The following is a 20802-nucleotide window of genomic DNA, read 5'->3' as shown; positions in this document are numbered from 1 at the left end:
CAAATCTACAACATCGATGATGGCCGAAAGTGTGCTTTGCTAAGAGTGAGTGTGTCACCGCTGTTCCTACTTGGTTCCCTCAATGCTGGAAACACAGAAACAGGGAGAACCCTTCACAGTCGGAAGGAGGTCAGCTGAGGATACCCGTTGGGCAGGCCTCAGTGACTTCACACCAAGGGTGGAAAACACATGGAACTCCCCGGGCCTGAGAGGCTGTACCAGCTAAAAATATAAACAAGTTCAAGAAGGGTTTAGATGAACTCAAGGAGGAGCGGACGACGGGTGAGGGGACCCGAGCTGTTCAGGTTTCGTCGCGTGCTCCTCATGTCCTGTGTCCTGTCAGCAACAGAACGAACGCCTGGCTGGGCAGGACACAGATGGCTCCACCAGGACACAGACGGCAAGGCTGAGGTTGTCATGCGAGGAGATGAAAAAGGACAACAGAACGAAAGAAAACAGAAACGAGGGCAGATGACAGTTTAAATTCTATAATCAGAAAAAAAAGACTGTCTAGCGATAGTAGGAAATTTAGAAATAAACGCAGAAAAACAGTCGTCTCTGATTCTGGGTCTAAGTCTTGACGGTGTCAACATTTTGCTGTACAGTGGTCCCCCTTTATCTGCGGTTTTGCTTTCTGGGGGTTTCAGTTACCTGTGGCCCAAAATTATTGAATGGAAAATTCCAGAAATAAACAATTAATACGTTTTAAATTGCGCACAGTTCTCAGTAGTGTGATGAAATCTTGTGGGGCCCGGGATGTGAATCACCCCTTTGTCCAGCGTCTCTGCGCTGCACACAGTCCCTGCCAGTCAGTCACTGAGTAACCGGCCCGGTTATCAGATCAGCCGGCATGGTATTGCAATGCTTGTGTTCGAGTCACCCTGTTTTACCCAATAATGCCACATTTACATAACTTTTATCACAGAATATTGTTATAGCTGTTCTATTTTATTTATGATTAGTTATTATTGTTAATCTCTTCCTGCGCCTAATTTACAAATTAAACTTTATCATAGGTATGTATGTACAGGAAAAGACATAGCATATATCTGGGGTTTCAGGCATGTACTGGGGGTCTTGGAACATATTCCCCATGGGTAAGGGCAGGGACTATTGTATTTCAATCCGCATGTGTGTGTGCTTTTTTAAATAAAAACTGTATATACAGTATGTATCCTGTACTTTCATTTAACACTTACAAAAATCACATTACTAAACAGATTTGCTGCATGACTGAAGGGTTGCTACTGCTTATTTATTTAACCATTAACTTATTTAATTGTGGAATTATTTTACCCTTCAGCTCTTGTTGAACAACCATATAAATAATGCTGGGATAGACCTACCTGATTATTTCTTTTCAGAGAAATAAAAATAAATCTCAAAGTCTCAGGGTAAGTTTCTCTTATACAGACAAAGGTCACGTGAGGGACGGGCCAGTGCACAGGGGTGTTCCCCAGGGTGCTCACTGCAGGCTTCACAGTGCTGTTCTAAAGGCTCTGGTATCTCCCAACCCAGTCCCCCTAGCTGTATATTTATGCTGGGACTTCCTTGGGTCCCTGCAAACTGACACTTGCAGACAGGCAGCCACTGAGCTGGAGCACACCAGGACGTGGCCCTTAAGTAGAAATGCAAATTTCTCAGTTGACAAATCCCAAGCACCCAGTTGATCGGTCCTCCCGCTGCCCATCCCCCAGTCAGGTGGCCTCTGTCTTCCCTTTTACCTGAGTGAGCTGAAAGGGAGTTGGCAGGCTGTGGATGGGTAATCTGAGAAGAAAAGGGTCTGTCTGAAATGGAATTGCCTTCCCGGCGATTCAATGTTACCCAATAAGAGGAAGTCAGTTTCTTTCTTCTCAGCCTTAACTCTGCTAAGAGCCATTAAGGAGCGCCAGAGACAGGAGACAGTTATCTGCTGGCACGTGGGAAAGCTGCATTCTGTACCTCCAGCGGGCATGGAAACTAAGCTGTTTACTTGGTGGCCGCCCCACGGGACTGCAATGAAGCTCAAATGTGACGGCATTTCTGAAATGCGTTTTATTCATTACTTTTTTTTAACGTGAAGTAACACTGGTTAATCAAATATAAACAGTCATCAAGAAACTCAGCAAAATACAAGAAAACTCAGAAGGTCAGTTCAATGAGCTCAGGAAAAAATGGAATGAACAGAAGACATAGTGTCCCAAAGAGATGGAAACTCAATAAAGGTCCAAAGAGAAACTCTGGAACTGAAGAACTCAATAAATAAGATGAAGGATGCATTAGAAAGCATTGGAAATTGAGTAGACCAGAAGGAAGAGAGAAATAGCGAATTTGAAGATAAAAATCTAGAAATGATTCAGGTGGAAGAGGAGAGAGAATTAAGATTTTTTAAAAAATGAAAAACCTCAACGAGAACTATCCAACTCCATTAGAAGGAGCAACATAAGAATAATGGGTGTCCCAGGAGAAGAGAGCGAGAAAAAAACAGAGAGTCTAGTCAATAAAATACATTTCTTGAATCTCAAATTCTTATACTCCATTCCCCACCTGCAAACCCACTAAAAATTTGCAAAATTGATTAGCTGAATCATGCCCTGACCACCACATGTAAGTAGGGTGGCTGGTAAGTGAGCTCACTGACCTGATTCTTGTTTTGGAAAGGAGGGTGGGCATCTTAGACCAAACAGAGGTCTGGTACCAGTTAGTGTCCTTTGGATGTTTAGTCGTAATTTAACACGGTCAAGTCCTTCAATGTGGCATATTCAGATTCTCCCTGTTCAGGAAGACAAATCCACTTCCTCAGCACCAGCAGAGTTCCCTTCGCAATCTGTCCATGCCATGCCTTCCACCAGACTGGGGCCATGGCCTCTCTAGACTTACCTTTGATATGCAAAACACCTGTCAAGATGGAGTCCACTGGGGTCATTTATTTTGTATCCTTTTGGCACTCTTAAAATTCAGACCCCTTTCAACTGCTGGAGCTTTTGTTTTGCGATTATTGTCACACGACTGGTATATTTGGTCTCCACTTCTAAATTCCTTCCCACTTGCAGGTGAAACCAGTCTTTTATATGTTTGGTCCCTGTGATAGACTGAACGTTTGTGCCCCCCGAAAATTTATATGGTAAATGCTAATGCCTAATGTGATGGTATTAGGAGGTGGGAACCTTTGGGAGGTGATTCGGTCATGAGGGTGGCGCCCTTACAAATGGGATTAGCGCCCTTATAAAAGAGATCCCAGAGAGCTCCTAGAGAGCTCCGTTGTCCCTTCTGCATGTGAGGACACAGCAAGAAGATGGCCATCAGTGAACCAGGACGCAGGCAGTCACCAGACAACGAAGCTGCCAGCCCTCTGATCTTGGACTTCCTCCAGAGCTGTGAGGAATACATTCTGTTGTTTCTAAGCCACCCAGTCCATAGTATGTTTGCGATGCAACCCAAACAGACTGAAAGTCCCCAGTAGTGCTCAAGTACAGAAACTTCCTTGCCCAGCTCCTAGAATGAGGTGGGAGACTTTCATATTGTTCTTATTCTTATTTTTAATCTAATTTATAGGCATGTATATATGTGCAGATCTTTATAAAGAGAATATAAGCACATTAAATAAAATGTAAACAGTAAAGAAAAATGATCATAGTCCCTCACCCAATTCTAACTACAGTCATAAGTTCTTGAAACTCTTTGATGAGAATAAAAGGTAACAGGCCTTGTTTACAAACAAATTTTTTTTTTTTTTTTTATCCTCACCCGAGGATATTTTTCCATTTTTTTGTACAGATAGAGTGGGAGGGAGAGAGAGGAAGGGAGAGAGAGAGAGAAACATCGACGTGAAGGGACACATTGAGTGGCTGCCACCCGCACGACCAACCAGGGCCGGGGACAAACTGCAACCGAAGTACGTGCCCTTAGCGGGAACCGAACCCGGGTCTCTCCAGACCGCAGGCCGACGCTCTAACCGCTGAGCCAAACTGGCCAGGGCTACAAACAAATTTTATATACCAAGACACATTGTTTTGGATTTTCAGATATGAAGTTAAAATGTATCATAAGACACCCTTAGTAGTAATAGTGTAGTTGTGATGAAGAGGATGCACTCTGGGTTGAAACCTGGCTCAGCCACTTATCAGCTGTGTAACTTTGGGTAAGCTACTTAACCTCTCTGATTTTGAGCATTTCTGGATTCTTTAAAAATTGTTATTCTACTACACATACACTCTATATATTCCTGTGTTGCCTATTCTCCCATATATGTATCTATCCTTATTATTACATAGTTCTCATAACCACTATTATAATATTTGTTTAATATTCTATTAAATTGCTGGCTCAGAGTTAAGTAAATGCTTTCTAACTTTTTTGCTGAAATGCAGTATTTTAATGACTGCTGCAAAAAGGATCAAGCCCTGGCCGGTTTGGCTCAGTGGTTGGAGCATTGGCCTGCGGACCAGAGAGTCCCGGTTTGGTTCCTGCTAGGGGCACATACCAAAAAATAAAAAAAATAAAAAATAAAAGAAAAAAGGATCAAAACCTTCACTTTGTAGGAGAAAAGAATTATCTGCCATCTCCTGGAGACTCTGTAAAACAAAAGGCAGACCACAAGACCCTGCTAGAGCCTATACCCACTGTGTGTGGTTTATACTCCCACAGAGAAGAACATGTAACCATTTATAGGTGTGATCCATCAACCCTATGAAGGGGGCATATCTGAGACGGAACAAACCACTCACCCCTCCAGAGCAGCCCCCTCTTTGATCCTGCAGTGTCCCCCAGCCCATGTCCCCTGGGGCTCCTTCAGAACACTGCGCTCCGGTCTCCAGTTACCTCGCTGAGCATGAGGGCTCCCTAGTAAACGAGGTATTATGGGATGTCACCCCCTGAGACCCCTTTAGGCTGACACCGGTGGAAATATGCAAGGGCCAAGCTTTCCCTCTCTCCCTAGGCTTCGATCAGGCCTCTGACACAATGAGCCAGGCTGAGCTGGTCTGAGGATACAGTCTTCCTTACAGTCACTCCCGAGGGGGTGTGCGTGAGTGCGTGCGTGCGTGTGTGTGTGTGTGTGTGTGTATGCATATTCTTGTCTTCTCTCTCTCTCTCTCTCTCTCCCTCTCTCCCTCCCTCCCTCCTTCCCTCTCTCTCTCCCTCCCTCTCTCTCTCTCTGTCTCCCTATCCCTTTCTCTCGCCCTTTCTCCTTTCTTCACTACCTGCCCTCCTCACCCTCCAGTTCGTTCTTTTTTTTTTTTATCCTCACTGGAGGACATTTTTCTATATTTTGTTCAGATGGAGTGGGAGGGAGAAAGAGAGAGAGAGAAAGAGAGAGAGACATTGACGTGAAAGGGACACATCGAGTGGTCGCCACCCACACGACCCAAACAGGGCCGGGGACAAACTGCAACCGAGGTACATGCCCTTAGCGGGAACCGAACCCGGGTCTCTCTGGACCGCAGGCCGACGCTCTAACCGCTGAGCCAAACCGGCCAGGGCTCCCTCCAGTTCTTAAAAAACCAGGACTCTGTTTCGTTCCCCTCCTGAGCTCCAGGTTTGTGCTTCTGTGCTTAGGTCACAGGTGCTCTCCCCACAGACAGGGGCGTCTGTGCAGAGAGGTCCTTTGTTCCACACACACGAGACCCACTCTGCTCCCTTACTAGAACCTTCCAGGTGCCTCCCGCACTCTCCTGTGTCCTAGACATCTTCTCCCTCGTCTTGTCTCTGTTCCGAACACTTTCCAAGGGGCTGCTGGCCAGATCCTACCATTTCTTGGTCATCTACTTACAGATTCTCTCCATGCCTTTCTAAAGACTCAGATTCTGAAGTTAGAGCTCAGTAACCTTAGGCCAGTTTCTTTCTTTCTTTCTTTTTTTTTTTTGCATTTATTTTCAGATAGAGCGAGAGGGAGGGGTGAAGAGAGAGAGAGAGAAACATCGATGTGAGAGAGACACATTGAGTGGCCGCCACCCACACGACCCCAACTGGGGCCGGGGACAAATTGCAACTGAGGTACGTGCCCTTAGCGGGAACCGAACCCAGGACTCTCTGGTCCACGGGCCGAAGCTCTAACCGCTGAGCCAAACTGTCCAGGGCTTGGGCCAGTTTCTTAATCTTTGAGCCTCAGGTTCCTCCCTGTAAGACAGGGCTGTCTTGGTATTAACTTGCTTCACAGAGTTGCTGTGAGGATTAAATGGGTTAGTACAGGTATGGCACTTGGCGGTGCCTGGAACAGAGAAACCAATCACTACCATAATCATTAACATCGTTAATTATAATTATTAATAACAATCCTCTATTATTCTAGATGAACTAAAGTTCTCCCACAGCTTGTCGTTTTCCAAATCCCTCCAGCTCAGGTTTCCTAATCTCCCCCAAGAAACCTTATCCAACCCCACACTCTTTTTCCTGGTTAATTTTTCTCTTCTAGGGACTGGTAAAAAATATAAGAAAACTGAACTCCTCTCATGGAAGAGTAAAAATGACTTGTCACCCTGAGCAAACAGTAGTCTTCCTGGGCTCCACCTCTCCCACCTGAAAAATGTAGAGGTTGGTCCAGACCATCATTTTCCTAGGCATGCTCTGGAAGCTTCCACCACACCTGCCCGACCCTCAGCCCCCTTGGCCAGAGCAGGGCCATAAGCGACCAACCAGCACCCATCCCCCAAGCTCCACCTCCCCCCTTGGCCAGAGCAGGGCCATAAGCGACCAACCGAGCACCCATCCCCCAAGCTCCACCTCCGTTAGCGGGTTGTCAAGATTTGGATCCAGTCTACACTGCCTGGCGCCCCAGCAGACTGTTGGAGGGCTGACCCAGGCCCTCTCAGAAAAAGAGGTTTCAGATTGGCATAAATCTCAGCTCTGTAAGGAAGGAAATTGAACTGCCAACTCTGCTCAAAAACTAGGACAAGGTTCTCTTGAGCAAGTCTCCAGGTACTGTTCAGGCAATCACTGGGTATCAGGAGCCTTAAAATACGCCCCGCCGGGTACAATGTCTCCTGATTAAGCTGGCTGCCAGGCCCAGCATTTCAGGCAGGAGTGGGGAATTGCGAAAACCACACAATTACGGGTACTTTGGAAAACCCTTTTGAGATACCATGCCAATCATTTAATTCATTTTCAAAGTCCTTTTTAATGCAAAATATGCTAATATGTTGTTGGAGTGTCCAGCAGAGAGACCTGCTAGAAAGGGGGCCTCTCTTGCTTGGAGGTTAAGTGGAGGGCTGGTGGGAGCGGGGCAGGGTGAGCATAATGGCCCATTTTCCCTCCAGGGAAGAAAAGCGAGCTGATGCCACCCGGCTCAGTGTTTCTCTGTACTCCCTTTAGCTGCAGGAGGTAAGATCACCCCTCGTTGTTCTTTTCTGCTCAGAGCCCAGAGTCCTGCACTGGTAAGTAAGATGTGGCCTTGATGTGTCTGTTATCTCCTCCCTGTGAGTAGGGGAAATAAAGAAAGGGTGACAGAGAAATTTATGGCTTGGAGGAATAAGTTAATTTAGCCCCAAAGGGTGCAGCATGTCCTTTGATAAATGGCACAGTCCAGCAGGACCCCATTTCTCTTAACGGCACAAGAAAGAAACATAAATTACAGATCGGGGGTCTCCTTCTCGTAGATGTTTTAGGGAATTCAGCCCCTATCAAATATTACACCCATTTTGCTACAAACCACAGGCTTCTTGCAACCTGCTTCATAGCTGATTCTACATCATTAAAGGTGGCAGTTCCCACATATTTACTGAGCACATATGACTGTATACCCAGTGCTGTGCCAGTCCTGGGATGGAATACACACATCTTTACAGCCCTTTACAACCATCATTAATTGAGCACCTACTATCTTCCAGGGACAACGCAGGTCTTGACTGCAGTGGGAGAAACACATATCCAGGCACAAAGGAGGTGAGGCCCACATGCCCGCCCATCAGAGTGGGAACGCCAGAATGCAACCTACCAAGGCTCTGGCCCAGGGCTTGCAAACAGGTGGCCGAGGCTGGATTTGGCTCCCAGGCACATTTTCTTTGACTTAGACAACATTTTGGAAATATAGAAATCAAGATTTCCTACCTTTCTTGAAAAAATGAAAAGGGGTTCTCTGGTATCACTATCCCACATTCCTGCACAGGAACAATCAGCATGAGCTCAGTAGCAAGCATCCGTGTAGACTGGGCATAGACTCTCTACTTTGCCAAAGTCACCGCCACTCCCTATTACTTACCCTTGGCTAGCCTCCCTCAGTCCTTTTACCTACCTGACCTCTGTGTGCATTTGGGTTTGCAAGCCTAACTTAGGATAGGCCTCCTTACTTTGTAAATGTGAAATCTGAGCCCTAGAGAGGTTAAGAGATAGTAAACAAGTACAGATTTGAACCCAGGTCTCTGCTGGACACCTAGGTCTGTGCTGTTTTTACTATATCACACTGTGTGTCATCAAGGGTACGGGCTGCATTAAATACAGAAGGACTGTCATAACTACCTGATGGATGAATACACAAATGAATGAATGGATGAACCAGCCCAGATCATAGGTGCTGGAGGGGATGGGGGAGCCATGGTGGGAAGGAGGTCTGGAGGAAGCTCTATAAAGGGGGTAGAATAAAGCAGGCCCGGAAGAGCTCAGGAAAGGAATAAAGGGTTCTTGGCTAACTTGAGGACCTGGAGGTCCATTTACTCATTTTTGTTTATTTGTGACTTTTAAAATGTATTTTTATTGTAAAATAGGACACAGACACAGAAAAGCACATAACACACATACAAACTGTTTTCAACTATTATGTTTTTTTTTTGCTCCTGTTTTCTTTCCCACCGCCATCCAGCTGTTTCAAAATCAGAATTTTCCATGCTTTTTCTACCTGTATTCCCTGCAGAGTAAGAAACCATCCTACCTCTTCCAGGTGGAGAGAGTGCAGCGGAAATATTAGGGGGTGAACAATAGGAAGATGTGGGGTTCAAGTCCTGACTTGGATGCATGGGGAAAACAGCTTGCCCTCTCCAGACCTCAGATGGGGGAGCTGGACCACGTCACCTCTGAGATGCCCACATCCGACGCCCTGGCACTGTGAGGCTAAGGATGGCTGGGAGAGCGGAAGTAACTGCTAGGATGTCCGTGAAAGGAAGGTCAGTGATGCTATCACTGGCTCAGTCCAGAAGCGAAACTATCATCATGGCTAAATTAGAACCAGAAACCAGGTGGCAGTATCTACCATAGACCCTTCCAGGTAACAGGATGTTGGTGACCGGGAACTGAGAGGTCATGAGCTCCGAACCCTGCTGACAACTGAGTACAGGAGAGTTTCGACCAGGAACGTGACTTGCTCAAGGTCTGATCCCGAGCATTAAACTGCCTCCTAGATGTTTTTGCTTTGGCCTTGATTCCAAGCAGGGCCTCTCGCAAGGGCCACAGGCCTGGGGGTGTCAACAGAAAGGCTTCTTGGACCAAGTCTCTCATTGATGAAAGGACATATATTTAAATTTTTGACACCCCTGTCCATGCAAGACACAACTGTTTGTGGCCGTCTAAATTTGGGACTGTAATACCTATAGAATACCCTGAATTAATGTCTTTTAATTATAAACCTTATGATAAGCTAGTGTGCAACAAGAGTCTATTGCCTAGTATTTGGATGTCCAAAGAGTTAACTTGGTGAGTTAAATATTTTACAGATCCACAATTTTTGTGGTCAGGTTTAATATTTTTTCATATTTTAATTATACGCCAGGAGACAAAAATGTAAAGTGGCCCGGGTCTCTCTTGACCTCTGTGAAGCCCAATCACACAGCAGAGTGCAGGGACCGGAAGCAAAGCCGTCATTGTGGTTGAACGGCAGTGGGGAGGGGTGTGATTGAATGGAGACAGAGAGCTTCTATCTTAGCCGAGGCAACCAGCACTTCCTATGTGCTTGCTAAGTGCCAGGAATGTGCAAATGTTTGCGCACAGAGATGACCAGGCCTTGCTGGCGAGGGGGTCGGCAGACACTGAATGAGCTGGAAAGGAATGTGGAGAGAACTCTACCGAGGGTGCAGGAAGTGCTGGGCACCTGGGGGGAGGATCCGCAGGCACTTGCCTGACTAGTATGAAGAGGCAGGTGTGTGATGGGAGGTGGGGCAGACAGAACAATGCCCGCTCTAGCAAGGACCACACCCTAATCCCCAGTACCTGTGATGCTGCTGCCTTATGTGGAGAAAGGGACTTTGCAAGTGTGATTAAGGTAAGCATGTTGCGATGGGGAGATTATCCTGGTTTATCTGGATGGGCCCAGTGTCTTCGCAGAGGTACTCAGGGGTGAAAAAGGGAGGCAGGAGGGTCAGCGTCAGAGCGATACAGCTTGAGAAAGACTCCACTGAACATTGTTGTAGCCACGAGCCGAGGAATACGGGCAGCTCTAGAAGCCAGAAAAGGCCTGGGAACAGATTCTCGCCTCCAGCCTCCAGAAGGAACGGCCCCGTCGATACCTTGATTTTAGCCCCAGGAGACCCATTTCAGACTTCTGACCCCCAAAACTGGCAGATAACAAACTGTGCTGTTGTAAACCACTAAATGATGGGATTTGCTACAGCAGCAACAGGAAACTAACACAGGAGGAAAACCCGAGTAAGAGACAGGGGGACCAGTCCTGAATTGACACCAACTGAACCTCTATTCCTCCCTCCGAAAAACAAGAGCTCAAGGGCTGGGCAGTCTCTAATGTCCCTTCCAGTTCTGACACTGGAACTTTTACGCAGAGGGGAGCAGCCACTGCACCGTCATGGCTAGCACTTAATGTGAGGGTTGACAGAAAACAGCATGCTCCAGAGCGTGTTTGGTGGGCCTTCATTTCTATGGGCTATTGATTTGGGTTAGTCAGGAAAGAGGCCTATTTAGGCAGCAAATCATTCTGGAGCACTTGCTAGGAGCTGTTCTAGGTACTGGGGAAGACAGCGGTGAGCAGGGTGGACGATCCCTATCCCAGCCTCGCAGAACTCAGCTCAGAGGAGCGAGCTGTGAACCTCGAGCAGGAATATATCTGCCAAAAAGGACTCCTTGTATTCAACAGGGCCCAAATTCATAATCAGAGTCTAGCAGCCACTGTTTACACAGGCCTCTCAAGCATACTGCACATCAGGGATAACCTGCAGACAGAGCTGCCCAGCCTCTTGCACTGTGTTTCTGTTTTCTGAGGCAAACCTTATAAAGAAATTTCTGGAATCCTATTTCGACCAATGGACTGAGACCTGCCTCATCCAATGGGAATGGTGCAGCTATATCCTCATTTGCATCTTTACCAATCAATCAGAATGGCTCCATAATGCCCAATCAGGATGCATAAAGCTAGTGAGAAATAGAGTTCCAATCCTGTGTCTGTTTTGGACCAATCAAATGTACACATTTGGATTCCTCATTTGCATAAACATGGACCAATCAGGGATGGGGCAGGCACTTTCTCTATATAAGTGGGCCTCCCCTTTGTCTTAGGGGAGTGCGCTGTCAGTGGAAGCTGTCATTCTCTGGTGTGCAAAGTGTTTACCTAAATAAAGTCTCTCCTTTTACTGCACCCCAGACTGGGGACTCTTGTTGGCATTGGATTGGTGGCAATGATCTTTTGTTGACAGAGTCAATGAAGGAACTAATGAACAAGACAATTTTCACTGGTCACTAGTACTATGAAGAAAATAAAACCTGGTGATGAGATAGAGTGGGGTGGGGAGGCCAGATACTCTCAATAGGGTGGTCAGTTTGGCCTCCCAGGGTCAAATTTGACCTGGGCCTACACGATGAGATTAGCTGGGCATTTGAGGAAAAGGGGGGAAAGTATGAAAAAATATTGAGCTAAACAAAATTAAACAGGATTATATATGGAGGCATCCTGAGGGCTTCAATATATTCATGGGTTCATGTATTCATTTGATGCACTATTTTATTACACAAGGCAGTGTTCTAAGCATGAAGGATACAGAACTGAACAAAACAGACAAGGCCGCTAGTGTGACACATTGCTAGTGTGGGACAGACAGACAATACAAAAGTAAACAGATAAAAATAGAAATCAAGATGTAAAAGCACTCTGAAGAATAGACAGTTAAGGGGACAGGGGTCTGGGAAGGCCTCTTGGAGCGGTGGGATCTGAGCAGTAACCTAACACACGGGATGAACTAGTGTGCAGGGCACTCCTGGAGGACCCACGCTGAAATGACGATGGAGACTACGAATCTCACGAATGCAAAGTACAACATGCACTGGCGAGGGGGACTCTGGGAGTGACCAGCAGGTCCCTGCTTGGCTGCGGAATTAGTAAGGCCCTGCACACTTCCCCTGGGCTGCCCCGGACTCCGCCTTGTTCTGCTGTGTTCACGGAGCTGGAGAATACGGCGAACCACGATTAGATAAGCTGGCCTCTGCTGGTCTGCACACGTTCCGGGGAGCGGAGTGTAAGAACAGGAACCCTCTCCCAGGATGTTAACGTTGTCAAGAACACATACTTGTTTTTAAAGTGTATCTGGGTGACAACGACCAATGCCCACAGTTCCGGGGATCTTTCCCCAAGTCCTCCTCCAGTCTTCAGAAAGGAATACACTCTGCACTCCGGGCCCAGCACATGATCTGGGGCCCCATCCAGGGCACACCCTGTACTCAGAGAATACACCCTGAGAGAGAGACTGACATTCTCTCCAAGGAGCCACAGGGAGTTTCTCTGCGAATGAACCCTGCTGTCCCTGCAATGTCCTTCCCTGTCTAGCGAAGGCCGTCTGGACTTTCTCACAGCTCACATCAGAGGAGCCTATTATATATTCAAGCCCTGCTGCGCGGAGCCTTCCAGCACGGCCCCCTGCCCGGCCTGGCAGGACCGCCTCTCCCGGGAGCGGTCTCCGTGCGCTGGGCTCCGGGTCTGCTGGACCGCTCCGAGCCCACAGAGCGGGCCTCATCTGACAGGTGGGGTCTCACCTTCCACGTCCCCCAGGTGAGGCGTCAACACAGGGACAGATGGGGACAGCCTCCCCACGAGAGCCGCTGTGTTTTCCCAGCCTCTGCTTCCGAGGAGCAGTGTGAGCTGAGCCCCGGACCGGGAACACGTGGGGTTCCCTGGGTGGCTCTCCCTGCCCTTCATCACCTTCTCGTCACCTGTTGTCTTGTTCATCTCAGCTCAGTGGCACTTTCTCTGGGAGGCTGTCTGATCAACCCAACCCCCCCCCCCCCCCCCGCTCTGGGTCCCTAGGACACAGCACGCCTCCTTTCTGAGCTGCAGGTCCCCCCTGCCAGTGACCGCCCTTTGCACAAATCCCATCACCTCCCTGGGCCTCCGTTCCCAAGGAAGAAGGTGCTTCTCTCTGGTTCCCCCAGTCTTAACCCTCTGGGATTTCCCTTCTTGGATCAGGGGCCAGGATCCCAGAAGCTCGACCTTGAGGAGTGACCTTGGGAAAGTCCGATTCCCTCTCTTTCATTTACTAGCACTGAAATGACAGAGTGTGCTGCAATACTGATTTCCAAACTTTTTAAGGCATGAAATCCATTTTTTTTTTTTTTAAAAAAAAGGCAACCTAATACCTAAAACAGGGAAGAGTGCGGCTTTGTTTGAAAGGCAGCGAGGCCTTGGAAGGCCCGTTGGGTTGGCCGCGAGGCCCCTCCCCCGCCGGGCTCTCGAGCCCAGATTTCAGGCCACTCCCTTAGATCGGTCCAGCTGGAACTCTGAGTCAAGTTCCAATGTCCACCCACTTACTCCTCACTTCCACTGCTTGCCTGCGTTCTGGGGGGTCCCGAGCGCTTCTTTTGAGGAGTGTCCAAAAGATACAAAGGTTTGCCTGCTCCTCCTTCATTTATTTATTTTTTTACATGCTTGCTTTCAAATGTCACTCCAAAAGACACAAGAAACGAGAATTATAAAGGTAGGACAGGAGAAACCAATCAATTAGCCCATTTCCAAATCACTGCCATGGACGCCAACGTGTTACAGCAAAGGACACAAGCAGCCGGCACCAACCCTGTGTACTCACAAAGGAGGCACCGACTCCCACAGAAGGTGTCCCGGCCCTCCACATGCTCCCGGGCACCTGTGCCCACCATGGCATACAGCTCAGCTCCCCGGTTCTCACGGAAGGCCGGGCAGCAAATCAGAAGACCTGGCTGCTGGTCCCCAGGAGCACCCTGGGGAGCCGAGGACGCGAACAAGGACTTCAGGTCCCTGCAGAACACCTGCCCCTCCTCCAGAATTCACTGGGTCATTTCCCACTCACCAATGCTACCCAGATGTGAACAGCTGGGTGGCTTTCCACAGCCAGGGCTGCACACTTTTTTTCTTTTCTTTTCTGACACCTTCTAAATTCATTACCCTCCATGTGGTGAGCAAAACATGCAAAGGTTTGCAGAGAAGGAGGCCCCTGCTCCTGGGTGTCAGGGGGACAAACACTCACCGGAGAGCTCTGGCAAGGCCCCAGGGACTGGCCCTTGTGGACACCTGGCCCCAGGTTTGAGTTGGAAGTCAGAACAGCTGACCTTTGGGAACCAGAGAGAAACCATTTAAATTCCGAGGCAGTTGATTGTAACTATTATTTTTTTAATAGCTCTAAAGCTCCTCTAAAACTATCTCCTGGAGTTAGAGCTTCCTCTGGTTTTCCCCTCAGTGCTTCTTTGGCTTATAAAAATGCCCGAACTCAGTAGTCATCTGCAACCCCAAATGTGTCCCGTTCCCAGCCCCACTGTCTGGGGACAGTTTTCTTTTTCAAGCCCAAGAGAGCAGCTGAACCTACTGCACCATCCGGAGTCTGACCCTCATCCCCACGGCCCACCCCCTTGAACGGTCTGTCCTCTTGAATTCAAACTGTCAACCCTCCAGTGACAGACATAGCAAGTTGGAAGGGGGGAGAGGAGGTGCTATTTATAATTCGGCGTTGTTCACCCTCAGAACACGGCCATTTTTTCCAGGCCACCTGCCAAAGCACATTCTCCGGGCTTCATTTATGGGCCTCCTCACAGGCCCCTGTGGCGTTAGCCTCGCCTCGGAGCCACCAAGGCAGCCTGGCAACGGGGACGGTAAGCCCCGATCTGCTCCTCCAAAGCCAGCCGCCCTCCTCCCCTCCTCCCCCTGCAGGGTGATCTGGGACAGAGGAGAAAGAGGGAGGAACCCTGGGGTCCCTACTGGCCCGACAGTGCTCGGACAGGAGCCAGCTCCCCCGCAATCCCCAGAGCTTGAGAAAGAATGGCGAGGAAAAACAATGTATTCTTGCTCTAAAATATTAGGTCACCCCTTCTTTTGCCAAGTGGATTTCTATTGTTTCCATCGTGATGCGACGGAGGTCCATGGTGGCCTTGCCAGCCCCTGAGGGCTCTGAAAACGGGGTTTATAGATGCCCTTGGATGGACAGATGAGAGGGGAGCGCAGGCAGGCAGGCAGGCCAAGGTGAGAGGGCTCGTGGCCCGGCAGGCATTTCTGCAGGCGCTCGGCTCTCATTAGCATGTATTAAGGACACAGAAAGAGAAAGGTGCCCAGCTTCACATGGGCATTTGGGCACGAACACCCTGTGGAAGTCAAGTTTAGGGGCAAGAGGAAGGGCCTGGCCATTGAGTCGTCACTCTGGGCTGTTCAGTCTCTATTCTTTCTATGCTGATGCCTATGGGGCTGCAGGGGGAGGGGGGGTGGATATGGGGGGGGTGCTAAGGAGCAGGAGACCTGGAAACCCTTCTCCAAGTTCTTGCGGGCAATTTTACTTTGATTTCTTGGACAATGTCTTGAAAACCTCCTCCAGAACCGGCTGCCATGGACACAGCTGTGTCAAATCAAGTTCAAGTCTCTCCTCCAAATAGCCTTGTGGCCATTTGAATATCTCTTTCTTAAGATGGAGAGCATCTGGTATTACTATGAATTGCTATTAATATTAATAATAATAGTCTGGCTTTTGAATCCTCACTTGATGCCAACCACTTAACATATAGCATCTCATTTAATCCTCATAACCACCCTGAGAGATGGGGCTCGGAGAGATTAAGCAGCATGTCCACGCTGAACCTTGTGGGTAAGTAGCAGGACCCAAGTCTGCCAGCCCCTCACTCCTAACCCCCCTGCAGTAAGTACTAGTACCTATCACTCCCTTCTGCAATCTTCTCTGTTACTTTGTATCCTTGCAGGTGCAGGCAGTGTCTTAACCATCTTGCTCCTTCTTTTCTCTCCCCTGAGCATCTATAACAAACTAGACCCTTCACTCAGGGGTTTTCTGTTTTGAGACAAACAGAAAACCTTCCCTCAGGTGGTGGTCCTTTGGCTAAGGGCATCTTCTACCTGCACAGTCTCTTCTGAATCCATGGCCTCTGCTGTCCTCCCGGAGCGGCCACGATCCTGCATGTGTGCAGGTCCCAGACGTCCCTCCCGCTATTCGCCTGCCTATGACAAATATGGGACTGGCACTTCAGCGAGGAAAAGCAGCAGCAGGAGTTGATCAATTCCTAAGCAACGAAGATCCTGTTTTCATGCAAACGTCCTCAGCATTAAAACAAAAACAAATTCCTCCCAGGGAGCGTCCAGGATGCCAAGACACATTTTTTGAGCGAGGTTTTGCGCCTGCGTGAGAGACTCACAGGGATGGGAGGGGAGTTGCGTGCCAAGTGCTGTCTCATATGTTCTCATTTAAACCTCAGAGCCACTCCGCCAGCCAGCACAGTCGGATCCCGATTTGACAGATAAGGAAACAGGCAGAGATAAATGAGGGGTCCTGTCTGGTCAATCATCTGGCAGATGGCAGCCAGGGGATGTGACCAGCTCTGATTGAAGCGGTGTTGTTTCTGACACGGGCACAGGTATCCACTGTGACCGCATTCACCTTACAGAGACTAGGGGTATGACCACTGGATTTCAGATAACTATGGGCAAAACCCTTTTTTTCTCTAGTGTGCTTTTCCCATCACTAAATAAAAATGAAGAAGGATGGTGCCTGGGTACCAATTCTCTCCTTACAAAACAACCAGCCCTGGGTGTGAATCTGGATGAGATGTTAGAAGTGATTAGATGCTGTTTAGTCTGTGACACCTACAAAGTGCTCAGGAGTGTCCCTGACTAGTTGACTCTAGCCTTGGTCTCAGCCTCCTTGCCTCCGAGGCGAACAGCAGATAAAGAGAGGGTGACCATGAGAGGTGTTATGAGGTGACTCAGGACCTTTAGGAGAAATGGCAACAAGTGCCCCGAGTTCTCAGAGGTGGAGACCCCTGAAGGCTTCCTGGAGGAGGGAGATATCTGGATTCAACTCAGGGGTCTTGTAACAGACACCTCTGACCTGATCCACTAGGGGCTGAGTGTCCACCAACATCAGCACTACGAATGTCATCAGGGTCACTGGGACTGCCCAACGGTTGCAGAAACTGTTGGCAGGGCATTAGCTTCCAGCTGGCTCCAGCAGCTTTGTCCTTTAGGATCATAGGTACCCAAAGGCATACACGTAGGGGCAGGCCATACGATTCGCTTCAGCAAATGACCAGTAATGCCAGGTTCGTGGCATTTGAATGCTTCAAGGACATCTGGTATTGCCCCCTTACTGCCGATGCCATGCCCAAAGCTCCCGGCTCAGCCAAGACTCCAGCTCAGACCTCTGGCCTCCCGCTCTCTGAAACCCTGTCTCACACAGAGCAGGCAGTCACTGGCCTTAGCACATGCTCAGAAGCACACAATGCGCCTGGGAAGGAGCCTGGGACATACAGAGCCTAACAACCTACCTGGTTGCAGCCTTCTCAAGCCAGCAATTCCAGAGTGGGAGGAATTCCCCATGCATCTCCTAGTGCCTAGGCAAAGGTCTGTGCTGGGGAGAGTGAGTGGGCAAGTCTGGCAGAAGAAAGGGGCCCACAAAGGGGCTTTGTAGAAATTCAGAGGGACAAGAATCAACTAAGTAGAGTGGAAAGAGCAGAGACTTTGTGTACAAAAGACCTGGGCTAGGATCCAACACTGTCACTGTGTCAGGGATTGAGAGAGCTCCCTAGTATCTATGCTCCCTTTTTTTCTTCCAGGCATCAGCTGGACTACATCTCCCAGCCTTCCTTGTGATTCAGAGTGGTCATGTGACTGCGTTCTGGCCAATGGACTGAGAGCAGAAGTGATGGGGGCCAATTCTAGGTCTGGCCCCTAAAAACTCTTGTAGTTCTCTCTCTTTCTCCATCTACCAACTGAATGACAAGTGCTCCCGGGACCAGAGGGAGACAGAGCTGCAAAAAGGAAGCAGCCTGGGTCTGAATCACTGTATGGAAGACTGCCTGACAAACACACACAATGAATTGTGTGAACAGGAAATAAACTCCTCAAGTGTTAAGCTATTAAAATGGGGGTGGGAAGGAGGGTGCCGGGGGTTGTTATAGTTGTTAGTCCAACCTGAAGAACATAGCCTCATACTAGCGGAGTGGCTTTGGAAAAGTTTCTTAACTTGCTTGAACTTCAGTTTCCTTGTCGGGAAAACGAGAATTTTAAAAAGCCTCCTGAGAATGACTGAGCTGACCTTTGTAAAAGTCCTGCAACCAAGGCTGCGTTATGACTTTCATGAGCCCTAGGCCCTTGTGCCTTTGCAGGTCCCTTTAGCATTGAAAACAAACAAACCAAAAAAACCAAAACACAAAAAAATTAAAAATCAGATTTTACAAGTACGATTGGTATAAAAATGAATGCAATCTAGGTTGAATTCATTATTATGTTTGTAGTCATTGATTATTTTTATATTTCATTTTATACTATTATTATATCCTTTTTTCTTCTGATTTTAAGAGAAATTAAAATTAAACATTCTCTGGGGCCCTGAGTCCTGGGGCCCTGGGCACTGTGTTTAATGGAGAAGCTAATCTTATGTATTACAGTGCCCAGGACTCAGGCAACAAATGGTACCTATTGTGGCTATTTTACAAAATATTAAGAAGACGGAGACACGAAACAGCAACAAATGATTATGAAGCCCCTTCATATACCTATTTCCTCCATCCGGTACATCCATTGTATCCTATATATTGGGTATCATCTCTATGTTCCCATGGAAAAGAGTGAGGCTCAAGGAGATGAAATGTTAGGCTCAAGAAGGGCAGGGACAGCTACCACTCAGTCAGGGCTTTCTGTCGGGTACCTGATGTCAGGCACACCTGTCTTGCTTTATCACTGTTAGTTTTACAGCCTTTGATGAGATAGGGTTTCTTATTTATCCCCATTTTAGGAATGAAAAAAGAAACCGATGCCAAGGACAAGTGGCTGAGCTCAGAACTGAAACTGCTTCTGGAGACAGATCTGAAGCTCGCTGTGCCTCCTCGCCTTTCCATCCCTCAGGGGCTGAGCCGGGAGGACTGATAAGTGGCAGTGTCTGGGGAGGGTGTCAGACACCCCAACACCTCCTCTAACAGAGCGGAGAAGAACCTGCTCAGGCTGAAATGCAAACCCATCACACCGGATTCCGCTTGTGCTTTCTCATTCTGCACCCAAATGTACTCTTTAGAAGGTCTAATTATAGTGACTTCTATTTTCTTGTAAATAATCACATCTGTCATAACTGATTTAGCTGATCTGAGGCTCCAAGTTGGCAGTCTTGGCATCCTGAGCCAATGTGTCAATTATGCCAAGTAGGCTGTAAGCAAAAGTTGCATGAAATGGAAGAGAAAGAGAGAAAAAAAATTAGTCACAGGCATATAGATGGTGGGGACCAATATGTGCTTTTTCACGATAGGAGTATCAACACAAACTACTTAACATCGCCAGTGGGTGTCAATCCCTCAGCAACCCAATTTAGCAAAACAGACACAACCAGGCAGACCCCAGGGAATAAAAGTAATCATTTTAGTGGAGACCCAATTCTAGAAACTTAAATATCTCTGGAGTCTAAGTAGATGCCCTGAGGAATTTGCCTCGGCTCTTTATGATTGTTTTCAGAAAGACAGACAGAAGAAAGTACTCCTGTGATTCAAGAATGCAGTCTTAAGGGCTATATTGTGAGAGTAGCTGTCCAGCCAGTGGAGAGTAGTAGCTGGACCTTTAGATCTGGACTTGGGTACAAGTCTAGTCTCCCCCCAGCTTATCAGTAGTATGACTAAGCAAATCATCTTAGGATGAATTCCTGAATTCCTCTCAGCTACCTCATCTGTAGAGTGTTGACAACCTAGAACCCTCGTGAAACTGATAATATAATGACTGTCTGACAGCTTGTTGGAAAGTGTAAGCCCTGCATCAATGCTAATCACCATCATTATTACTAGCAGCTCAGCGTACACTGAGTCCGGTTTTCAACCCATGGGGATGGCTTCTTTTTCTCCTCAAATAACACCAAGTAGGAACAGTCGCCCTTTAAGTCAGACTAAAAGATGGAATCCACTTGGGACGTCTTCACAGCGAGGTGTGTGACCGTTACCTTGCCCGTCAGACTCCGAGGGTCCCTGTGTCTGGGAATCTGTGAGAAAAGGAGCATCTTCCAGGTGGGAACGTGGGAAAATAAAGGCGGCTCTCATCCACTCCACAGCTGTCCAGGGAAATGGACACATGCTTTTGGTGACCCAAACCCTGTGGCTGGCGTAACCTTCCTCGGGTCCCGCCAATCTGGGTGAGCAGAGTGGTGACGGGCACAGACTCTGAGACCCGACTACCTGGGCTTCGAGTCCAGCTCAGCTCTTTACTTACGGTGTGACCTTGGGCAAGTGATCTCATCGCTCTGGGCTTAAGTTTCCTCTATAAAATGAGGAAGTAACAGTACCTATCCCTTAGGGTGGTGGTGAGGAATAAATGAATAGATGCATGTCAACAGCTTACAACAGGGCCAGGCGCAGGGGGAGCAGTCAGTAGGAGTCCGAATTTACTATGGCTGCTCCAACGTTTGCTATTACAAGCCTGGCCTTCCTTCCTCCATCCCGTATTTATTAACACGCACATTTTACATGTTCATC

The 20802-nt window shown here is 48.1% G+C and overlaps 1 protein-coding gene across 2 annotated transcripts in view; it reads right to left on the bottom strand.

Moving 5' to 3' along the window:
- The window catches only part of ZHX2 (zinc fingers and homeoboxes 2), a 143289-nt gene that overhangs the window by 93016 nt on the left and 29471 nt on the right, over positions 1-20802 (bottom strand). Inside the window, exon 1 of one of the 2 annotated variants that reach the window (XM_036263947.1) lies at positions 2621-2869. The exons of the other annotated variant lie outside the window; for it this stretch is intronic. The gene's annotated coding sequence lies outside the window, so the exon portion shown is untranslated. Of the gene's footprint in view, positions 1-2620; positions 2870-20802 lie in introns of those variants that run through there. 2 annotated transcript variants of the gene reach the window in all.

Source organism: Molossus molossus, unplaced genomic scaffold, assembly GCF_014108415.1.
Source record: "Molossus molossus isolate mMolMol1 unplaced genomic scaffold, mMolMol1.p scaffold_m16_p_16, whole genome shotgun sequence".
Lineage (NCBI taxonomy): Eukaryota > Metazoa > Chordata > Mammalia > Chiroptera > Molossidae > Molossus > Molossus molossus.
This window is presented reverse-complemented; position numbering and strand designations above follow the sequence as displayed.